Consider the following 16,811-nt stretch of genomic DNA (forward strand, 5'->3'; position numbering starts at 1 on the left):
TCTCTCAAGTAGAGCTACGTGGATGACGTACCGTGCGTGACAAGGTGAAGGGCGGTTGCGAAATTTTCCTCCAATTTTATTTTTTTTCCTCCCTTGCCTTCTACCTCTTCCTCGGTGTTCGCGAAATATTTCTTCTTCTGAGAGGGAAAAGGTGTGGTGAGCAGCATTAGTTTCACCAGTGGGCGAAACCTTCCGTGGTGAAGGATGCCTGGAGTGGTTCAGAAACTTGCGGCCAAGTCTGGAAAATGACGGACACGGTGTCCGGGGTACGAGCTTCCATGTTCACGGCAGTAGGGAATCCCAGCAGTCTTTATCGTCGGCTCCCGAAAAATCCTACTGGCAGAGGGATTTTTGGTGGTTTCATTAGAGTTCAGCTGTGGACAGATCATCTCGCATCGTTATTATTCATGGAAGCACCTCCGAACCTTTGTTTATTTTGAGAGAGTAGGGAAGATGCTCTCTTCCGAATAGGGAGAAGACTTTTATTTAGAGGTTGAGTTTTCTCTGTTACTTTCTTTATTTAAGTGCTACAATGTGTATGCTGATGGTAATAAATAAACATATATATATATATATATATATATATATAAACCATAAACACAGTAATCAACCCGAAGGTTGGTTTAGTAGGTGATGGTAGAATTCACCCAGTACTAAGCCCGATGGCGCGTGAAATTCATACATCAAGGTAGGGGGACCAGTTCCTTTCCCTGTGCCGGTTATGGTTTCCCAGGAAGACCTGGTACCCGAAAAATCACATAGCTTGGGTGGAGCTGCAGGTGCCTAGAGTGCCCATCCCGGGAATCGAACCCGGGACCCTCCAGTCAGCAGTCTAGGGGATGTAGGATATATGCTGAGGCGAAGAAGGCTTTCTTGTAGAGTACGCTTTCAGGTTGTGTGGTGTTGGGTGGGATTTAATACATTTCAGCGGTGGTTAGCCTCTGCGTCCATCCTAAATCTACCTAAAACGATAGACTTTCATTGTTAACTAATTACAAGAAATAAAATATGCTAGAGTTCCCTCTCAACTCATGAGGGTAAAACTTGACAGTCCCCTAGTATGTTCTACAAGAGCAGATCTTGGCGTTGAAGGGCATAAGTAAAATCAAAGGGAAGGGTGTGGTTTCGTCATCAAATAGAATCATAACTTAGTTGATCGAATATGTCATATAAAACGCAAACAATGGGCGCATGCGAAGGACACAAATCAGAAGAAACGACCCATTATATGTGTCGGAGATGAGCTTTGTTATAACCTGATTGTAAAGAGATATCGAGCATTATTGTGGTCATCTGTAAATTTCCAATGGCAATAAATTTCTGATGCCTAACACGGCCAAGTTTCTTCTGATAAGGGGTAATGGATTGGACCTTTGGGTAACTATTTGTTCTCGAAAGAGTGCATCGAGTTATATTTCTTTTCATTTAACGTCCACCAGTCTTGATCGCTTACTGTTTCTTTCCAAAGCTTATATCGTCGCTGGATAGGAGATATTTATTCCTTATTTTTTAGCATTAATTAGAGGTTATCAGGGTACCATGGAAGATTTAAAAATGTACAGCCAAAGGCAAATGCCCTGGGAGACTTTTTTATCACCAGTATTGATGCAATAATGATTCATTTTCATCCTATCGCATTTCTGTATCCTCTTAATGGTATTCAAAACTAATAAACTAATACTAATAATAAATTAATTTTTAAGGTCGTTTTTCAAAACTGTGACTTATTTTTTAGGCATAGTTTTTTTACTTTCAAGGCACTGTATTCTATAATTGATAGATCAATATCAACATGCATGTTTTGTTCTAAAAACGATCTAGCACTTTATTATTTAATGAAAGTTTTTATTGGTTTTTGAACAATTAAAATATATCGAATATGTGTCTACGTGGATTATTCCTCTTCGATTTGACTGGTACGAAAATGAACAGTAATTTATAAGCTCTTGTTAATACGGGAACTTGTCTGAATATATTTTCTGAAAAAGTTCTTGGATTGATTTTAGAAGCGAGCCATATAACATATTTTATTTTGTGATTTCAATATTTTATAAAGTAACCTTTTAAAATGGTAAAACCAGACGGGATTATTAATATTGAAAATTAAAATTTATAGTCAATGCAATGCAGTAAAAAAATTAATCACATAACGTCATAAATATTAAAGTGGAAACATTGGCTTGCAGAAAGACACAAATGATTTTTTTATAATTATAATAAGTTTATATATATAACAAATAAAGACTCAATTCTTTTTGCATTAGCAAATGTTATAGTAAAGAAGTCTTTAGATTTAAAAAAATAAAAAATAAATGTACAAATGCCGCTTTAAATAACACATTTTCGGCATTTTATACCACAGACAATCCCTTCGACTAAATTGTGCTCACAATTGTGCGGTCATAGGTCTACAATAGAATTGAGATATAGTCAATGTAACTTATGATGGATGGGCAATTTAGATGACGTAGAAAGCAATAGAATGGATGGAGTAAATCCTGATGACTATGATATTCTGCTGGCATAAAAAGACAACAGAGATACTATTAAGTCCTTACTGGGGAACGAGCCTGGAGAGGAATTTAAGTGAAGTCTGCACTGCGTTGCCGCATAATATACGCTTTACACCACATACACATAAAAACTGGTCAACTGTCTCCGCCCATATTCATTCGTTGCCCCCAAATAAATGCTCTTTATCCCGCTTCCCGATGCACCTCAGTGCATGCTTCATGTATCATATGTGTGTGTCTATACGACCTCATATCAACGTGCAAAACAGAGTCATGGTAAACATAAAAAAAGAAACAAGCCCGGAAGAATAGTCCATCGATATCGCGTTCCTGAATAGAGAGACGCGCGGGGGGAGAGGGTGGAGAAGAGAAGCGGCCGGTGGGGAGTAGGTGGATATGCTCCGTATCGGGGAGGATAAGCGGGCCACCAAGCCACGCCTCTCTCGCGGTGGTCGGCGAAATAGACCAGAGCGCTCATAAAGAGACTAATAGAGCCTACGAGTGCGGTAAATTAAATATCCACCTCCTACCTCCTGCCCTCCCCTCGGATGCCGTCCCTCCCCCTTCCGTTCACCGCATCCACCCCTGTCCCCTTCTCTCTTCTCTTCACTCTCTTCGCCCATCCAGGCTGACCCCACTCCTCTCTCCCTCTCACGTCCTCCTACCACTACTCACGCCTCTTTAATTCCGCGCCCCACTCCAGCACGCCCCTGACCCCCGCGGCGCTTTCCCAGGGCCGGCTTGCACTTAATACCTCCATTTTCTCCCTTCTTTCCGTACTCCCGCCTGGTCCCTGCACCCGGTCGCCCCTTCTGGTGCCCTCTCTGTCACCCATACCTCCGTGTTTCCTCTTCTTTCATCATTCTCACAATTCTCTTTTGTCCTTCTATCTTTCTATTTCCCCCTCCCTAAATCCTTTACTCCCAAGCACACGACCAGTGTAGCAAGGGTGTCGAATTCTGTGATTATTAACGCAAAAGTTGTAGTCTTCGCTGCCGCGGTCACTTCAGGATTCTGGAGATTTACCCTGTGCAGTCTTGCATTTCCCCCGTCATATTTAGGTTCTGACAAACCCCTTCACCTCTGCTTCTGCCAAGGCACCAGTTCATACGTTTATCTCTTCTTTATACTTTGAGATCGTTTTCACCTCCGTCCATCGACTTTATTCCCTCTTTGGCTTTCCTCTTTAGTTCATCTGATTCTTTTCCTCCTTTTGCGTATTCCGTTGCATTTCGTTGTTTTGCGTATTCCGTATTGCGTTGAGGACGGACAAAGCGAAGGTCCGTCGAGTTCGTTGTGCTTAATTTGGTGCATTTTACAGAAGACTTCCATTTTTATTCCTTCCTTCACAAAATTCATTAATTTAAGAAAATAATTTCGCACTTCTACGTAATCATTGACCTTGTAGCTATGCAAAATCGGAAGTAAAATGCTTCAGCACTTTATGCCCTATGGTATAAATGGATCTCCATCCTATGTACAAATTACGATACTTTGAGTCACACACGAACATTTCACAATATAAACAGGTAGGAATAGGTGGGTATAACTTACCCCTAATAATATGGCTAAATATGGTTCGAAATCTGTCGTCGAAGGAAACTTTCACTCATCCATCTTTCACTTTACAGTTAAACACGATCATTCAATATGAGACTAACCACCTACTAATTGATTATATGGTTTTTATTACGGATTTGCCCTAATGTATGGAATGAAATAGTCGATAATGTGCAGTCCTCTATAGATATGCGAATCAACTACCAAATGTAACACTTACGTGTATGTTACAGTGATGTTTAAAATCTGTTCTTGTTTCGAATCTGGTTATGAATTAGTTTTATGCTGTATAAATATATTTAACTGTCTCAGTGGCCATTAATTCGCAAAATGTACTGGGTGATTGCATCAGGTGGCACTTTGGTACCCCTAAAGGTATTTTATACGGTCGGAGGCATTTTATTTAGAGTTAGATACTTGCACATTATGAGGGATGTAATCAGGAAAACAGAAAATGACAAAGTTCTAAAAAATAATGTCGGTTTTCTTTGCCCAAGATTCCATTCGTACACGTTCCCTCCGCTTAATACGCAACGGGTTATCTAAAAGTTTGAAGTGCAAATCTAATTTCAAATTAAGAAATACGGAAGTGCTCCATTTCTTTTTTTATACGTTATGAATAGTGTTCCTGAATTCACCTCTTATATTATTCTCAGTTTATTTACGTGAAAACCTCTTGATTCTATTAAGTTCAAAGTACATTTTTTTCTATTTTTCTTGACTCAGTTATTTACTTTTAGGTTCAGTCCCTGTTTCATCATAGTAACTTATAAGAGAGAAGGTAACATAATAAAATAGATGGCGACACATGCATATCATATGGAGATTGTACAGGAGGGAGGGAAAATGGCGAACGAAAGAATGAATAATTTAAGTCAGAACCCTAATCCATCACTTTCAGAAGTGAATTTTTATTATGAAATGAAAATTTCATGAAAATACTCATAACGCTGAAAATGTCTCTATTTATTGATATTGAACCTTGGCTAAAGCAAAACCTTTCACTTTTACCCACGTTCAAAAGTAACGAGACCCTTTTTGGGACAAATATGCCACACCTGGTGACCTACGATCGGTGAAAGGGTAAAATTCGTGATTCTAATGTCATAAATTTTATTCCACACGTACTATATGTATTATATGATACACACCATCTCGCAGTCGTTGAAGCATTTTCCTTACAAATTATCAACAATTGATCATTTTTACTGCCTTACACTGATCGTCGATCCAATTATTTTAGCCAACGGTCCAGTATGAGAAAGGACCTTCACTTAGAAAGCACACTGGTTATCCTAATGTGGGTTGTACATGCTTACTAAGTCTTTTCTCCTTCTCCTATCTTCTCCCTGATCCCTTTCATTGAATACTTGGTCTAATCCTTTCCTTAATGGGGGTTTCCCAGCCATTCCTTGACTTGGCATGTCCCTTTGGCAGCTCGCATGGGTGTACGAGTATGAATAGTGGACGCCACGTAGGTTTGACGACGATGAGGCCAGCCCAGCCGCACCAAACAAGGGCGTGCAGGTGCAGGCCCTCCGTGAAGCGCGCGCCCTGACATTGGGGCGGACAGCAATAATGACGTCCGAGGTAGATCGGCTCGTGTACAGCTCGCTGCTTTCCCATCCCTGGGGAGCCCGACGCAATGCCCTTCGGTGGCAGCGTTTTTAATGGATATCCTCGTCCCGATGTCCCAGAGGAAACCCCTACTGTACACGTGGCTGCATTAAAGTGCACACCCGATTAAAATGGGAATCGAACGTTTCGACCTCATGTCTCCGTCGTTTGCGGAGAATGTGACGAAGTCATGGCCCCGTTTCACCAAACTGTGGTTTATGCCCAAACGCAAGGTCGGTTCTAATGGTGCGACCAGCACGTAGCTTAGGAAATCGCAGCTTGGAGTGACGGTTACTTTGATGTATGTTCGAAATCAGTTCTGCTACTACTTGACTAAGATCGTCTTCTTAATCGGGGGCGGGGGGAGGGGTGAAGGGAAAAATAAATTTCGTTACGAGAGATTCTGTGCAATTAAATATTTTTCAAATAAAATCAACTGAAATTCTATTCTCCGAACGGATTTTCGTGTGATTGTGACGTTCCATTGTATTTCGCTATGTTGGTTTGTGAGTCAGGGTTTTCCTTGCTTCAGGAGCGATGGAATTATGCTCCTTCTAGGGTGTATAGGAGGTTATGAGAGGTAATTCATACAATCTTTGCTGTGGTTATCACAACATGACAGGAAAAAGTGTTGGGCTAAATAAATAATGCAATATGAGAATAGTTTTACTCATACTTAATAACTGTGCGGCAGCATAGTACATATCAGTAGTAATGTCAGTAATTTGGTGTATTCTCGAAATAAATAGGGATACCTTCCATAGGCTGAATCATAATTAGGTACCTTCCATAGACTGAATCGTAATTGGACGTTGGAATGCTCCTATGCAAGGCCTATGAGGCCCCATGATTTAATTACATGATTTAAAATTTGTATTACAAAATAATGAAGAATATATATCAGTAAAAAGTAATGAAAACTTAAGTCGTGCAATTACATCGTTCATAGTAATGAGATCTATATTTATGCAATAATTCTGACACACCACTCTTTTTCTCTCCGAATATCAGATCCATCACTCGTCGAAAATACATTTAAAAGTAAATCTATTGACTAAAACATAACGGAAGATACAAAGTCACATCACGAATCTCTTTTCTGTAGACCCATAGGAGAAACTCTCATACAGGAACTTCCATCATTCGGCGCTCTTCGGCATCTAGAGCGCCATCTTTTCCTCGTCCCTACACGTCCAACATAAACTCCTTTCCCCACATTCAACCAAATTGACACTGTAGAACCAAATAATTCAACTAAAAAATTCCTTAGACTTTCTTAGCTTGGTAAATCCATGTGCATGCCAATAGAAGATGAAATCTCGCTTGCCTCGATGTTCAGATTTGTCATCTTGCAAGAATCCTTTGCGCATTTTATCTCGGGGCATTTTTTATTCTGGCTATCCTCGGCTAAAGTTACAGTAAGATTTAATTCAGAATATTTGCGAAAAAAGAGTAAGCATTGGATTTATTTACTCACATCTATTTTAAAGCTCGTATCTATTTGGATGTATATATATTCTACTTGAAATGTGAACAGCACCTGAATTGACAATTATTGTTTATAATAGTTTTTTTGGGTAAATATAGCCAAACCTTGTTTTCCGATAAAGCAAATTGGCAGCTCGGACAAAAAACACTCGTTGGCTAGTAGATAATGGAAGAGCTTGTTCACTTTTTTGTAATGATCAATAAAATGAAATCAATGCCCACATTATTTTCCAAATGGATTCGAAGCCGAAATGGTGAACATTTAGAAAAATTTCATATCTAAACTTTGTACGATAGACAATGAGAAGTTTTCGTGATGCATGGTAAATGATTACTGTTAGATAGCGTCCAAAATCTATTTTTAATAGATTGATTAACTTTGAAAATGTATGTATTGGATATTATTATGCTTAAACGAGTCATAGTTTAAAGTTTACTCACGCACTACGTTAAATCACCTTTTTATTTACCATATCATTTTTAATTCTGTGATTTTTTCCTTATAGCATAGCCATCTATTGTATATTCTTTCTTCATATTTCCCCACAGCTAAATCCTCCAAATATTTTCCAAACAATCTATTTTGGCCTTTCTTTGAGGCATTTCCTCTTAGTTGTCACTACCGCTGTGGACGTTTCTTGGCCGTTTGGTCTTAAGAAAAATATTTTTATACTGAGAACTAATTTTAATGCTCAATAAGTCAGTCTCTAACTGTAGGAATAGATAAGGTAGAATTTCCAAATCACCGGGGATATAATGACTAAGTAATTGAAAAGCATACATTTGAACACAAGGCAAACAATATGCCTAATTAATAAAATGTCTCCACGTAATTCAAACTAATAGATATTCGCAGAATGATATTAGGATACGTAAGAAGTAAATAGGAGCCAATTTTCTGCAGATTAGCAAAGAGATATATGGTGCAATTAAAAAAAGGATTAATACGTAAATAAAGTCCTAAGGCAGCGGAGTCAAGCTCTTTAATTTTTTCGACTTCATATTTAGAATCTAATTTTTGTTCTTATCAGTGCTCAAGGAAGATAATAAATATCAGTCGCATCTCACTATTCCACACAACAAATTACAAATTCGGTCAACAAAATTCGTATATTCTTTAATAATCACATCTATAATTTTTGTTAATAAGAACTTAGTATATTTCTGATGGAAAATTTTAAAAGAAACAAGTCATTCACCTCTTTATTTTGTGTTTTAAGTGTTATATTTTATTTTATCATGGAGTGTTGCGATCTGTAGCATGTAAACTCAATCCATGAAGTCGAAATTGCAGATTTAAAATAAAATAAAAAGCGCCATGGAACGCTGCACAAGTCAATTATCGTTCATTTCTGAGTTTCAGGAAGTAGGAATTAGATTAGGATGGAGTGATTGAGAGTCTTATATTTAATTCAGGCAGTGATAGCGCTACATATGTGAAGTAACCAAAAACAGCTTTCCCAAAGTATCCTCTTAGAGAAGTACTTTCGCATCTCTCCATCTTCACCTTTCACTCTAGTCCTTCCGCCTCATCACCTAAGGCCCTTCCTCGTGCGGAGGAAGGCCCTGTTATTAGCAGTCCATGGCGCACCCGTTATCCCTACAGTTTAGCCAAGCGAAGGTAATCAAAGCGCCTCTCCACCACTCTGTATTCCTTTGGATGACCTGAAATTCGTGCAAATTTTCACTTAATTAATATGACAAAGTTACTTCACATCCTGACTCTTGACTACAGATGCAGGAGTTAGTTTATAATTACAGTGATTCCCACAAATTGCAAAGAAACGGGTGGACGGGAAATACTTGAGTCACGTTCACAAATAAACTTAGAATTTTAAACGTGAACTTGCTCCACAGCAAAATAGAATCGTTTGCAGTCACCGTGGTGGATTACCCTTTTTTGGAATTTTCAAACTAAACAGCTATTTGATAGATGCGGAAGAGTAATTAATAGTATTGTACACTTTGTTTACTCCAAACTGGAAGCTATGCGATACTGTATTTATCTCCAGTATTATCAAACTTTCTGAAACTTTCACTTTAGTTCAGGCGAAGGGTTGGCAGGACTTCTCTCAAGCGACTTATCTCATTGGAGGAGAAGAATTATCTCGTCACGAAAATCCTAGAAGTCACTTTCAACTCAGAGAGGGCGAATTGCATTACTTATTCGGAAAGTTATGAGGAGGTGCTGATTTCTTTGTCGGTTTGTGTACAGGTATGAAAGCATAGGTTAAGCCGATCGTGGTCACTTAAATATACGGGAAGCATGAGGTCTGAAGGATGTGAAAAGCCTTCCCCCGAATAGGGCTCCCTACTAAATCGAGGATTCGTCGCGGCTCTCCAGAAATTTTACAATATTCCTGGAATTCCCTTCGCTACCGTGACTACCCGCATTTACTCAGCAATATTTAGTCGTCCCGCGTGGACAGTGTCCTGCTTTTTTAATTTTTTTCACTGTCAAGATATTGAAAAAACGAATATTTTCTTGGCGTGTGATAACATTTTCATCAAAACTTTACGGTATAAATATGGTTGTTTATTTGATAACGCGAAGTTAGAGCTTCCGTTTTTTTTGACTTAGTACAAAATTAAACAATCTGGCTCTTCCATAACATTGGCGACACGCTATAACACAAATCATCAGCTTTGTTGCGGCATACATCTACATGATTCAGGCTCTGCTTACAATACATTTCCGGTCTTCTCTGGTTTATATTTTATTTCCAGAAACATCATAGAAATTTTACAGAATAATGCCTAGGCTGCGTTGTGGTCTCGTGCTGCCACCCCCTGACAGAGAGGAAGCCGATTTGACATTAAACGGATGCCAAATGTCTTATGAAGGAAATTAAGAACAATGTCGGCGCCGTGTGGATGAGCACCATCCCACAGGAACCACTCCGTAACCGTTGGTAGACGTTGCCAAGAGTTGACAAGCTCTTTGTCTCCGAGAAAAGCAAAACAACTTTCAATCTCTGCCCAACAGTCGGCAATCTATTGTCCGCCATCTTGTAAACAACCATGAAAGAACATTGATCTGTGAGCTTCCTAGATCTCGTTGCTATATCCATACTTCTTCTGGGATTATCGCCTCGCTTGTTGTTTTCCGTGGCAACAGTTTCGTTCATTCTCCTAGACTTGATGCCATGATACTTCCAATTTTGCCTACGCAAAGACGCTCGTAGGGGAGGGAGTGGGACTACTGCCTCCTGGAGTGACACATAAAATGGTGAACTCCGTATTGGGATGATTTCAGCTTGAAAGAACATTGTTTGTTATAGTCATTTCACGGTAATGCCCTTTGGTGCCATGTAACATAATTTAAATAGGGAAGAGCATTAACTCACGCAGTTCCAATTCCATTATTTTTTTGGGAGAGTTGAATGACATTTTGCGGGCCACTCTCTATTCATAATTACACATAGGAGTTACGTATTAACGTATTTAGCTCGGAGTCCACCAGACTCCTCCAAAGGAGCTCCACGGTCAAGCAGATGATCTTATGAAATAAAAATGTTTGGACGAATCAAGATCTTCTGTTTTTATAAAATTATACCACCCATTTCACAGTGATCTATCAATTATTTACAGTGGTATGATGGTTAAGATAGGTTTTCGATGGACTAAAAGGCTAGGGGCTAAAGATCCCAGGGACTAAGCACTGTTATACTTCGAATGCCAGTCTAGTCCGGAACTAAAAACCATACATGATGCTAAGCTTTCCACCTCCCTCCATTCCTTCCAACGTTCCTATTTACCATTTAGTTCTTTTACTCAACAGTCTCCCCTTGATCACAGTCTTCATCTTGCATAGCCATCCAAGTCTGCCTTCTTTGAATTACTCCCACCAATATTTTCTCTTCCCATACAATTCCTAGCACTTCTTCCTTTCCGCCCATGTTAATTAGCCTGAAGTATCACGCTCCCCAGTCGTACAAAATAGCACTCCAAATCGAAATATTTACTACTATTTTAAACATATCCACACACTCATATAAAAACATACCCACAGTAATCAACCTGAAGGTTGGTTTGGTAGGTGATGGTAGAGTTCACCCAGTACAAAGCCCGACGGCGTGTGAAATTCAGACATTAGGGTAGGGGGGCCAGTTACTTTCCCTGGAACACATATAAATACAAGCAAAATACATATATAGAAATACATAAAAAAACACAACCACAGGAGCAGCGAGAAAGGCGGAATCGAGCAGATCACGGATGCAAAAATATTTCCTTGACTGGAACCTGCACCACCGGTCTTTCAACTTGCCGGGCCGATGCTCTTTAGAGGATGGAGCATAAAGGCCCACGGCCCGGCAAGTCGAAAGATCCTTCGTTCAAGTCCCAGTCGAGGAAGAATTTTGGCGCTCGGGAACTGCTTGATTTCCCTTCCCCTGTTCTTTTATATGTTTTCCAATCCCTTTTCCTTATACCCATTTCCATGGGAATGAATGAATGTGTATGCATATATATATATATATATATATATATATATATATATATATATATATATATATATATATATATATATATATATATATATATATATATAGTTAACAACATCGTGATAAAGAGTTTTTTTACGCTCTGAAGGTATCGCAGTGTTTCCCAACAACGGACCCGATATGCCTTCCGGAATCAACTCGCCATCGGTTGGCAACCCTTCTCCCCGACCCAGACGCCGGATGTCGTGCTTTGGATACGGTTTTCTCGTGTTCGATCCCTTCTGCTCGAACCCTTCGGAGGCGAACGAAATCAAGCGGAGACGACGATGTGAGGATAACTCCGTAAGCGTGCTCCTTAAAGGAGAGGAGATGAAAGCATTTTCGATTTCTGGTAGGGAGAAGGGTGAGGGTAAGGGGACAGGGAGAAATGCGAACTGTCCGGCCATCGCTCTTTTTGAAAAATATCCTATCCACTCCCTCCACCCACAGCCCGGTCACCGTCGCCATCCCGCCATTCTCGCCTGCATCCCCACCCCCATCCTCCCTCCCTCGGATGGCGCCCTTGTCAGGCCAAGCTGGCGCCGGACGGGATGGGGCCAGGAGCCGCCCGACCGCTCGCCGTCCATCCTCCCTCCCTCCCCCAAACTCACGTCCCTCTCTCCCGCGCCGCCCATCTCCCGCCCTCTCTCCCTCCAATCGTGGAGCTGTACGTCTCCTTTCATTCACCCGCAACTCCCACCCCACTCTCACTCTCTCCCATTTTTCTCACCACTGTCAACCTTTCGTGAAATAGAATAGTTTTTTTTTTTAACGGAGCTTTGTTCATGTTAAACGTTAATCTCAAAAGAGAATTTCAGGAAGGATGCCCTCTCTGAAAAGTGTGAATCAAAATTGTAATCCGAGAAAAAAGTGGGCAGTAAAAATTTCACGCACGCCGTCCTGTGATGAAAGGATGTCGGTGAGTTGTTCAGATGCAGGGTGCTCATTATTGTCCAAAGCCGTACTCTATTTAGGATTGTTTTAAAATAAATGTCTCTCGCCAAAATTTCTTGACTTATGGATTGAAAACAATCTCTCTGAGAATTATATCGATTCACTATAATTCAAGATAGTCTAGTATGCTAATTATACTAATTTTCATTTGTTTACTAAACAAGACTTAGTTAGAAGAACTCTTTACGTCGACCCCTGTTTGTCATTTCCCGTTAGATGGTGAAGCATAGGATTTTCTAATTTTATTCTACTGTGTCCATCCAAAACCTACCATAACAAGTAGATTACCTAAAAATTAGAATGTTGCTTTCTTTTCTGCCTACTCATTCCTTATAATGCGACGTCAACTGCCATCTTAAACCTACTTCCTAGTCGCATATCTTTGCTCACTATATAAAACAATTCTAATTCCATACCATAGTCGTAATTATAATATACATTTATCCCCCAAGAATGGTGATTACCAATACAAATGAATTTGCAAAAATAATTGGAAGAATTTAACTTTTCAAGCACTGTTGTGTGTGTGTATACATACATATATTATATATATATATATATATATATATATATATATATATATATATATATATATATATATATATATTTGGACGGCACAATAGAACATAAATAAAATAGTAACACTTAAAAGGACACTCACATTGTAAATTTTTTAAGCTTTCAGCCTTCTCCGAGGCCTTCTTCAAGTATATATGTGTGTATATATATCGATGATATGGAAACACTCACAAGAGCAATATAACATTTGGACGGCACAATAGAACACAAATAAAATAGATAACACTTAAAAGGACACACATTGTAGATTTTTTGAGCTTTCGGCCTTCTCCCGGGCCTTATGCAAGTAAAACCGAAAATTTTCTAAGAATAGCATGAAGTCTGGGGGGGGGGAGGGGAAGGCGCATGGGGTGTATTTATTTCATTTGCCCTCTATTGTGCCGCCAAAATGTTTTATATACACACACACACACACACATATATATATACATACATGTATACATATATATATATATATATATATATATATATATATATATATATATATATATATATATATATATATATATATATATATATATCTATAATACTTTTTCGTGTATAATAAATAGGCATACATTTCTGTTTTGAAGAAATATTCCTGGGAATGTATTTTTTGTGAAGGAAATGAGCTCCGGAACAGGTCGCATTTCCCCAAAGTTAAGTAGATTAGCTTGTTTTTCTGGTTTTTTTGTAGGAGGTAGTTAGAAAAAGCCCTATTAATTTATCTTTCATTTTATTTGCAAATATTTATACTTATTTAGTGCTGCGTATTTGTATGATGATATCCTTTGCATTTTAAATGAAATGCTCTCTTCTTTTTGAATATACAATTTCAACCGAGAATAAAAAACAAAGGAACGTAACCAGTTTTGGGATTGGATTCTAGTGGTCTTCCAGTCTTCCTTCCCTCTCTCCACTTTCTTCGTTGTCAATTCCCGTCTTCACGACGCACCGTGTGATTGAATCGGGAATAGCCTGTCATATTCATAAAAGACTCGTGAGCAATATTACAATGTCTGGTGTCATTTTGTTATCTTCACCATTTCTGACTCGAAGTCGACTACTGCTTCTACCAAGACACTTCATACGAATAAGATATTATTGCATGAAAACGTTTAAAAATTGTAAGATACAATTAACGTTTTTATTTTTTGGTCATTCATTTACGTTACATGTTATAGATAGCAATTGTTTCGACTCACCTCCTGGAATATTCATGCACAAAAATTAGCAACTACTTATGAAAACAAAAAGATGGAGAGTTTTCATGTTATAACTTGTGATCTTCCTCGATCTCTGTGACGCTGTGTACATATACTTTGAAAATTAGAGAGCATTGGTGGTTCATTTAACCTATACTCTTCAAAATCTAATGAATAGTTGAAATAATTGGACCTTACATTGTAAAGAGACTTCTAAAAGCATTCACATATCCTGATAATAATCAGAACCACCTTGTATGTGGCCTCTTTCATCGTAAAATGTACTGGAAACAAGAGAGATTATAAATTATTTCGAGCAGTAGTATTAGTATTTAGGGGAGGCGACCGACAACTAAGGTCATTTGCGCCAAGGAGGATGAGCAGGAAAGGATTAAGGGCGGAGAGAAACCCGGCGTCGGCATTAGCCTACTCTTTACGAAAGGCGCCAAGGGGTCCGTACCTTAACGTCCCATCCGACGGACGGCGTACTCACTCAAAGTGCCCTCCGCAAAGCACCTCGAGTAGGGATCGAGATACCTCTGAAAAATATTCAACAACAATCCGCCGGGATTTGGACCCTCTGGGTGGGAAGCCAGTACGTTAACCCGCGCACCATCTCGATCCCCAATTATTTCGATCTTACCGTCTTAGTTTTAATGTTTTTCAAATTTACTGTGTTATTTTTTTGGAAAACAGCCGTATATAGCCTCTTCGTAATCGTCAGACAATGCCACTATTAACCATATGCGTTTGGCTTGTATTTGGTTTTAGTTAGCTTGTATTTCGCATGCAGTTCAATTCGAATTAGGTTCCACGTTTATTGCAACAATTTCAGAGCGTAAAAATCATTCGCCTTGACTGGGACTCGAACCCAGATCCCTCAATATCCGGTCGAGTGCTTTAGCCACTTAAGCTACCGAGGCGTCCTCTTAAACTCTGAAATTTTGGGGCTTTTAAAGGAACTAGATGTTATGACGAAATACCGTACATACAATGTCACATGTATTCGTAGTCGTGCGCGAGGCGCCACTGTCCACGAGGTTAAAGCCAACTTTAAACACGTATGGTGTTTTCCCTTTGACAAATTCCAAAGAAACTGCGGGAGATGCCGCAACAGTAACTTTTAACGGAGTCATCCGCTAATGTGCATTTCAATGCAACAATTTCAGAGCGTAAAAATCATTCGCCTTGACTGGGACTCGAACCCAGATCCCTCAATATCCGGTCGAGTGCTTTAGCCACTTAAGCTACCGAGGCGTCCTCTTAAACTCTGAAATTTTGGGGCTTTTAAAGGAACTAGATGTTATGACGAAATACCGTACATACAATGTCACATGTATTCGTAGTCGTGCGCGAGGCGCCACTGTCCACGAGGTGCATGAAAGATCAGAAAGAACAAATCGTTGTGTGCCTCTCTATGTAGTTCAAGACGATCGTCTCTCTTTCGCCATGTGATTGATGGAATATATTCTGTAGATTAGCATCCTTTCATATTGTCACCATGTCTTAAGGCCTTGGAAATGGATAGGGACTAGTACAAGGTTAATTACCTACCATAGGGTTACATAACCTGCATGGGTTGTTTGAGAAGTCAAAATCGTCTGGTTTTCACCTTAGCGATAAGTATGTCATCATCTACAGTAGCCCAATCATTTTGTTCTTGTAAGTTTTAGACGCTACATAAACAATACCACGACTTAATAAATGATAGCTTGTTGTTAGAAATGGATACTTTTTTACCCAAGATATCAATAATTCAACTGCCTTATGTAATGAATATAACTATAATTGCATCAAGTAAAATAAATAGCCGCGTCCATGTCAGTTGCTTTGGTCATGGTAAGACTGTTTATTATCCCATGATTTTTGCTTGTGTACGCGCTTGAGTGAAACTTAATTTTTCTCGGTAATTCTAATTAAAGGTTTGGTACTTTTTTCAATTTACAGCTGTCATCCGTCGAGTAATACTTGCTCGCCGCTTGTTCGTGGCGAGAGCACAGAGCTCTGACTGACTAATTTTCTTATGATCTCTATTTCGTCCAAATTATTTAATTTGATACTCTTTCATTTTATCACGGTAGGAATGGGAATTTTTTTTAGGCCTATCGACGGCAAAGGGTCATATTACAAAACGGTGTCAACTGAGGAGAATCAATTAGCACAAAATGCGATCTACTACTCCGATATTGAATTCGATTGAAAAAATAATTCTTGTGTAAATGATAATTTTTATGTCACATTTTAGGCACTGAAACAAAACGTTCCCATCATATACACACATTTGAATCATAAAATTCTATATTTAGCAGATGAATGTAACGAATAAAACACTTTGAACTAGTTTTCAACACAGAAGGCTTATAAATTACTCCTTGAGCTCTCCGTGATATGAATTTCGTAGCGGGTTTCAATTCATATTCGATTATGCTCAA

This window comes from Hetaerina americana, unplaced genomic scaffold, assembly GCF_022747635.1.
Source record: "Hetaerina americana unplaced genomic scaffold, ioHetAmer1.1.p SCAF_57, whole genome shotgun sequence".
In the NCBI taxonomy this organism is placed as follows: Eukaryota; Metazoa; Arthropoda; class Insecta; order Odonata; family Calopterygidae; genus Hetaerina; species Hetaerina americana.